Source organism: Hipposideros armiger, unplaced genomic scaffold (assembly GCF_001890085.2).
Source record: "Hipposideros armiger isolate ML-2016 unplaced genomic scaffold, ASM189008v1 scaffold_131, whole genome shotgun sequence".
Taxonomy (NCBI): Eukaryota; Metazoa; Chordata; class Mammalia; order Chiroptera; family Hipposideridae; genus Hipposideros; species Hipposideros armiger.
The window spans coordinates 1,053,924-1,061,275 of record NW_017731481.1 but is presented as its reverse complement, the minus strand read 5'-3'; positions in this window follow the sequence as shown (position 1 = coordinate 1,061,275).

Below are 7,352 nucleotides of genomic sequence, written 5' to 3'. Positions count from 1 at the left end.
AATTAATTGGATCTTGCCATCCAGTTAAGCTGCAGGAGAAAGAGGGTGTTTGGAAAAGCAATGTATCTCAGGGCCCAGAACAGTGCCTGGCACAGAACAGGCACTCAATCAACATTGGTTGAATAATAAGCTAGTTAATGAGCACTTCCTAGGAGTGAGACAGTGTGCTTGGCTTGGAGTATGGACAGAAAGGCAGGAGCCATCAAGCAGAGCCCCATGAGGTGGCTAGAGGGGCTCCCAGCTGCCTTTTCAAGGAAGGGGGGCTCAGAGTGGGAGGCGAACATGGGCTTATGTGGAGCCCGCCTCTCAGGATTCTGTCAGAGCACTGGGTGATAGTCGGGAGAAGCAGCTTTTAAATTCTAGCCCAGTTACCTTGTTAAAGTAAGGACAGCTGACCTGGGTCTGCAGGCATTAAAAGTTACTCCTTTTAATTTTATTTAAAATTAGGGCCTGTGAGAGTAGATGGTCAGTGAGCTCACTTGGAAAAGTAAATCCCATCCTGCCACAAAAGGGATGTTTTTAGCTTTGCCCTTAAGAAGTTCTGGTACCAGTTCCAATGTAGGGGAAGGGGCTGTCCCACACCAACAACCCTCAAACTCCAGCTATGTGTCCTACAATTCAACTCAATTCTGACACTATCTACCTGGAGATAGCATGAGATTCCACAGGTTAAGGGTTCAGTCCCAGAAGACTGCCCCCTGCTGCACTTCAGATGACATTTGCAAGCTCAGGTTGTCATCTGTGCTTTTGACTGACTCTAGCTATAGATCAGAGATTCCAACGACCCCTTCCATGGGTTTGATTAATTTGCTAGAGTGGCTCATAGAACTCAGAGAAACTTTTTGTTACTAGATTACTGGTTTATTATAAAAGGATATAACTCAGGAACAGTCAGGTGGAAGGGATGCACAGGGTGAGGCATGGGGAAATGGTGGGGAGCTTCCACATGGGCATCGCTGAATAAATCATTGGCCATTGGCAATAAATTCAACCTCCATTCCCTCTCCTCGTGCCTGAGGGGAACTGAAAGTTCCAAATTTCCAGCCTTGTGGTTGGTTCCCCTCGCAACCAGTCCCATCCTTAGGTAACCTAGGGCATTCCAAAAGTCACCTCATGAATATAACAGAAGACAGCTTCTCACTAAGATAATTCCAAGGGTTTTAGGAACTCTGCCAGAATTGGGAATAAGATCAAATATATATTTCTTATAAATCACAATATCACAGGCCTGGATGAGGACTTATAGCCACTAAATCACTAATCACGTTGATTCTTTTAAGAGCTCCTTAGAGGGTGACTCAGTCTTGACTCTTCTTCCTTCCAGTCCATCTCATACATGGATTCCAGGAAACACTACTTTTATCACATCACTGCTCAACTTGCAAGTGTCAGTCACGGTGAGCTCAGGTCCAGACATCCCATCCTGGTGCTGGTGTCCTGGTCTGATCTGGTGGGTGAGCACTGGGCTTTGGGTCAGATGCATGCCTTAGAGTCAGGGCTCAACCTCATACCCATGTGGGACCTGAAGCAAGCCATGTCACCTATAGGAGTCTCACTCTCCTTACTTGCATGGAGGGCAGTGATGCCTATATCACCTAGTCTTTGCCGAACGGTTCTATCTGAAACACCTAGCAGTGTCCACAGGATGAAAAAGAATCAGTGCAGTCGGGATCTGAGATTCTTCAGCTTCTGGAGAGCAGGAATCAGAGCTCATGTTTTCTGTTTTCTCACTGACCCTCACACAGTACGGGGCAAGGAGTTCGTGTTCAGTGAACCCTATTCACAGATACATAGCCTCAGTCTTCTCTAATACTTCTTACCCAGTACTGAGAAGTGTAAGAATGCACCTGTCAGGTGGTCCTGCTGCTCCTGCGGTCCTGTAACCAGAGGCAGATGTCCTGTGAAGGGCCCTTTAAAGGGCTGAATGCACCCAGAATAGCAGGGGAAGTGGGGGTGGCAGGGTAGCAGAGGGAAAGTGCTGAAGGCAGAGGGGTTCACCCGGAGTTTGGGAGCTCTGAAGGCATAATGAAGTAAATCAATAAAAGATAATTTGATATTTGAAAAACTTCTAAAGAGCTCCAGGAGTGCAACACCAGATCCAAATTGCTTCAAAGAACAGGTAAAAACAGCACTAAATTCAGGATAAGGCAGCTTTGGTGGCTACCCTGGTTCTTTCTGAGAGAGGGTATTCATAACACTGCCAAAAATCCCTCTCCACTGTTTCCTGGTTCCTGTTGAAGTGTCTGGAGATGGGGGGGCAGTGTGTCCTCCAGAAGTGCTGAAACATGAAGGATGAATGGGGTTGTGGGTGGGGAGTGGCTGGTTACACAGAACCAGCCTGTGAGAGAGAATCCTCTGGACCTGCTCAGAGCTTCTCAGAGCCACGGCTCTGTCTCTCCACAAATATTATTTTTGAGCAGGAGAGCCTTTGGCAAGTACCAGTCTCTAGTTCAAGTTCTGTTGGAAGGAGGATTTAAAGCTTTAGTCAGGATGTACTAAACCTCAAACAAGTAGCAAAGTTGAGAATAAACCCCTGAAGTAGGCTGTGTGAGTCCCATGAGGCATGTGCATATTTTTGAAGGTTGATTCCTATTTGGCACCAGCCATGGTTGAAATTATAAAGAGGCAATGTGGATCTTAGGAATGCCCATATCCCTAGTTCTGTCCCTCCTCCCGCCTCTCCTGTACCCCTCCTCTCCTCCTCTTCACATCTTTTGGGGCTTTTCTCTGTACTCACATCTGTCCTCAGCAAAGAATTTGAAGCTAGGAATCCCTAACTCTTGCCTCCCTAGCGCCATCTTGCTTCCTCTGCAGTTTTGTGCCTTCCTGTAGTGGCCATGTTTCTGCAAACAACAGGCCTGGGTGCATATGGAGAACTGCTTCCATGTCACACACAAAAGTTCTTTCATTTAATTTCCCAACAAGTTTTTGAGAGAAGTGATGTTACTCCCACTCTATGGATCAGGAAACTAGGCTCAGAGCAGCTCCAGGATCACCAGGCTGGCAGGCAGTAGAGCCAGAATTGGAGCCCAGGTCTGTGACCTGCATGGCTCCTCTCCTTTCTACGAGACTGCAGCCTGACACAGGTCCCTAAGAGTAAAATATCTTGGCAACATGATTACCTCGTTTGTGAAAAGAGAATGGCGATATGCACATTTCATCTCTGCAGGTCAATAAAGCTATTTCGGTGGTTGAGTCAAGGGAGAAAACAAAAACAAACAAACAAACAAAACCAGGGAGGAACAAACAAAATGATCCAAAAAATAAGGGGGAGGAGCCAGAGAATCTGCTTTCTGGCACACAGTAGGTGCTCAGTAAACACATGTCAATTGGATGAATGAGACTCTAAATCAAATATTATCAAAGTCTAATAAACTGATGAGTGGGGATAGACAGCAGAGAGACTTTCCAGAATACCCAATTTAGGGACACTCCTGGAAGAAGTACAACTTATGATAAACAAAAGGAAGTATTGCTGTTTCAAAGGTAGTAAATTTTGAGAGTTTAGGAGTCAGCATGGATTAAAAATATAAATCTCTGCAGAAAAAAAATAAATTTGTGCATGATGAATCCATAAAAAACAACCAGGGGCAACATCTCCTGCCTTGGAGGCCAAGGTCAAGTAGAAGAGCCAGACCCTCCCGAAAATACCCCTGGGCTGAGTGAGCTGCATGCTAAATCTTGCTTTCTAAATGCAGTGTTAACTTGAGAGAGTTCCCATCTCCTCCCTCTTCAGCTCTTTGGCACATTCTTGCTCTGTTTTCTGGTTTTAAGGAGTCACCAGCTTGATAAACTACAAGAAACCTGCACAAATTTTACATCCAATTTATAGAGCTCTGACTCTAATAGTGCCTAAATAATCCACAGTGAAGGCTGCTAAATGGGCCATGTAATCCATTTGGAAACGACGTGTCCTGGCTTTTGAGTGTGTGTGTCTGTGTGTGATTTTCTTTTCAGTGTTTGTGTTTGTGCTGAGGAAGCAATGAGGGGCATGATTTTGGTACCTTGCTTGCGTCTGACAAAAACATTAGCCTTCTTCCCAGTACGTGTCACCAAGGCCTTCCTGACCTCTGCCAACAACTATTTCCTGTAGGTTTGTTTCTTCAGCCTCTGGCTGTTGGCCTAGAGCCTTGGGCNAAACAGACTAGGTATGGCCAGACTTGTGACAGTGATGACAAGCCCACCTGTACTGGGTCCTGGCCCCTCACCAGGGAGGTGTATATATCCCACACATTCCATACATTCCAAACTCTGAATCACCACGAATGTAGACAGTCACTGTATTAGTCAGGGATCTCCAGAGAAACAGAACAAACAGTCTGTGTGTGTATATATAGAAAGAGGCTTATAAGAAATTGGCCTACACATCCCGAGGTTTGCAGGGTGAGTCAGAAAGCTGGAGACCCAGGAGAGCTGATGGTGTAGTTCCAGTCTGAGTCCAAAGGCCTGAGAACCAGGAGAGCTCATGGTGTAGTTGTAGTCCAAAGGCTGCAGTCTCAAGACCCAAGAAGAGCAGGTAAAAAGCCAACGTCCCAGTTTGAAGGTCATCAGGCAGAAGGAATTCTCTCTTACTTAGGGGAGGGTCAGCAACTTTGTTCTATTCAAGCCTTTGATGGACTGGGTGAGGCCCACCCACATCAGGGAGGGCAATCTGCTTTAGTCAGTCTACCAATTTATATGTTAATGCCATCCAAACATACCCTCTCAGAAACACCGAGATTAAAGTTTGACCAAATATTTGGGTACCCAATGGCCCAGTTAAGTTGACATGTAAAATTAACCATTATAGTCACTATTGCATTGCTATTCTGTTGGGAGGGTAGGAGTGAGTGGCATGTGGTGTGTGGGGGTGGAGGTGGAAAAGTAAATGGCTTTTCAATGTGACATGCAAATTTTGTGCAAAACACCTAACATAAATTAGGATTTTAAGTCAAGAGACTCAGAGAGCTGGAATTCTGGATTTTCAAACATACGTGAATTTAGCTCCTTATTGTTGTTATCTCTTTGTCCTAAGGCATGTACGCGCACTAAATCTGACACATCTAGCTAATAAATGAATTATAATTGTGATACTCGACATAAAGGAGAAATATGGAGAAATATGAAAGTGTATAATAAAACAACTTGACCTCATCTGGAGAATTGAGGAAGATATTTCTGAAGAAGTAATATTTAAGCTGAGACCTATAGGTTGGGTTGGAACTAACTGAAGAAAGTGATGTTGGACTGAAATGAGAACATTCCAGGCAGAGGGAACAACAGGTATAAGGTCCTGAGGCTGGAAATGTTGAAGATGAAGATGAAGAGGTTTGCAGGGGCTCAAACATGAAGTGCTTGGGAATCATGTTAAACATTTTCTTCTTTCTTTTTCTAGAGACAATAGGGACCTTGTAAGGAGTTTTAAAATAGGGTGTGACATGATCAGATTTGCATTTCTGCAATAATTCTCAAGATGGTATGAAGAATGGACATAAGTGGGGCAAGAGTGGTGTTGGGAGACTGGATGAGAGGCTGTTTTATCAGTCCTGGGGAGAGATAATGGTGACTTAGGTGATAGTCCTCATGGTGAAGATTGAGAGGACTATTTAGGATATAGAATGACAGAATTTGGTAATTAATGAGATGAAGATTGGGGAAGAGGCAGTGTCAAAGGTGTCTCCCAGGCTTCTTTCATGAACCAATGGGTAGTTGGTAGATCCAATCATTGGTACGGAGAAAACTGGAGGAAGAGCATATCTTGGGGAAAGTTATGGGTTCTGTTTTTATGACCTTGGGAAGGTGATAGTTTATGTGCTTCAAGTTTTTATCTACTAAATGGAAATGATACCTCTCCTTTAGGATCATTGAGGGAAGCAAATGAGATCATGCGTGTGAAGGAGTTCTGTGAATCAGAATGCACAGTTCAAAGTAGGACCTTATGTTAGCAGAGGTAGAGGGATAAATGGGAGAAGGTTGAGGAGCGAAGGGGTAAAACAACAGCTTGACTTTGAACCAGCTCGTCTTTGGCAGAAACCAGTGAAGGGGAAAAGAGCCAGACCTTGAGACCTCATCTCAGATGTTCTTTTCTAACCCACATGTATTTCCTGGGTTCCTAGTGGCCCCGCCTTTGTAATTACTTCAGGCTGGGAGCAGAGAACAGTTCCCACTCCTGACCATCAGTTGGGCACATTGTCTCCGTTAGTCCAAACAGGGACAAGTTTTCTGTGCACCATGAAAAACCGTTGAGGTTAGACCCTGCTGGTGAAAATCTGGTGGGGGCTGAGCACAGGAGTGAGGGAGTGATAAAATCCTGCTGTTTAGGATTCTACAGTTTTAACCTGCTTTAAGTATAACAGCCTGGGCTGCTTGCTGTGCTCCTCCACAAACCACAGGGTTCCTGTGAGGCCAATCAATGATCATTTTTATTTATTTAAAAACATTCATTGACCAACCCTTGTCATATTCTGCCAGACTTCAGCAAATGAAATTACCATCCATGTAGTTGCTGAGGCCAAAAAGGTGAGTCCTTAATTTATTGCTCCTTGGCTCCCACATCCCACCCATCATTACGAACTACCAAGTCTACCTCCAAGACATACCCTAAATGCCCCCTTCTCCCCATCCTCACTGCCATGACTTGAACATTTTCATCTATCTGAATTACTACAGACACTGCCTCCGCTCCATTCAATCCCCAAATAGCAGCTCCTGCTATCTTTTAAAAGTATGAACAGTCTGCTTCACTCAGCTGCTTAGAAGACCCTATTGGTTTTCCCACCAAATTTAGAGTAAATCCAGGCTCCTTGCTACGGCCCATTAGGCCCTACATGATCTAGTCCCTGTCCCCCTTTCTGACCTCAGTTCACATCACATGATGATACTGAAAATATTCACTATCTGGTTCTGGTACATCAGTCCAATTTGAATGGATAATTGTCCAATCAGAATAGACATTAGCCAAAACACACACACATTGGTACTAAGGCCTATTGGCTCAGTATTAGGCCTGCTCATGCCACTGAGCTACCTACACATGTGCTTCCATTTGGTTCCTAAAACAGAGAAGGTCATTGTTGTCTTAGAGCTTTTGCATTAGTTGTCCTCTCTGCCTGGCCCTCTCATCCTCCAACTTCTCATGAGGCCTTAACCTCCCTATCATTCATGCCTCAGCCCCTGATTTAAAAGGCCTTCATTGGCCCTCCAATGTACAATACTCCCCCAACTCTTGGCCAGAGTCCTCTCATTGTAGTGTCTTGTGGTGAATTACCCGGTTGTTTCATTTTTATTTGCTTCTATTATAGATGTATTGCCTGTCACTCTCCAATAGCTTATAATTGGGGAATTAATTAGTATAAGAATTGTATTATTATTAT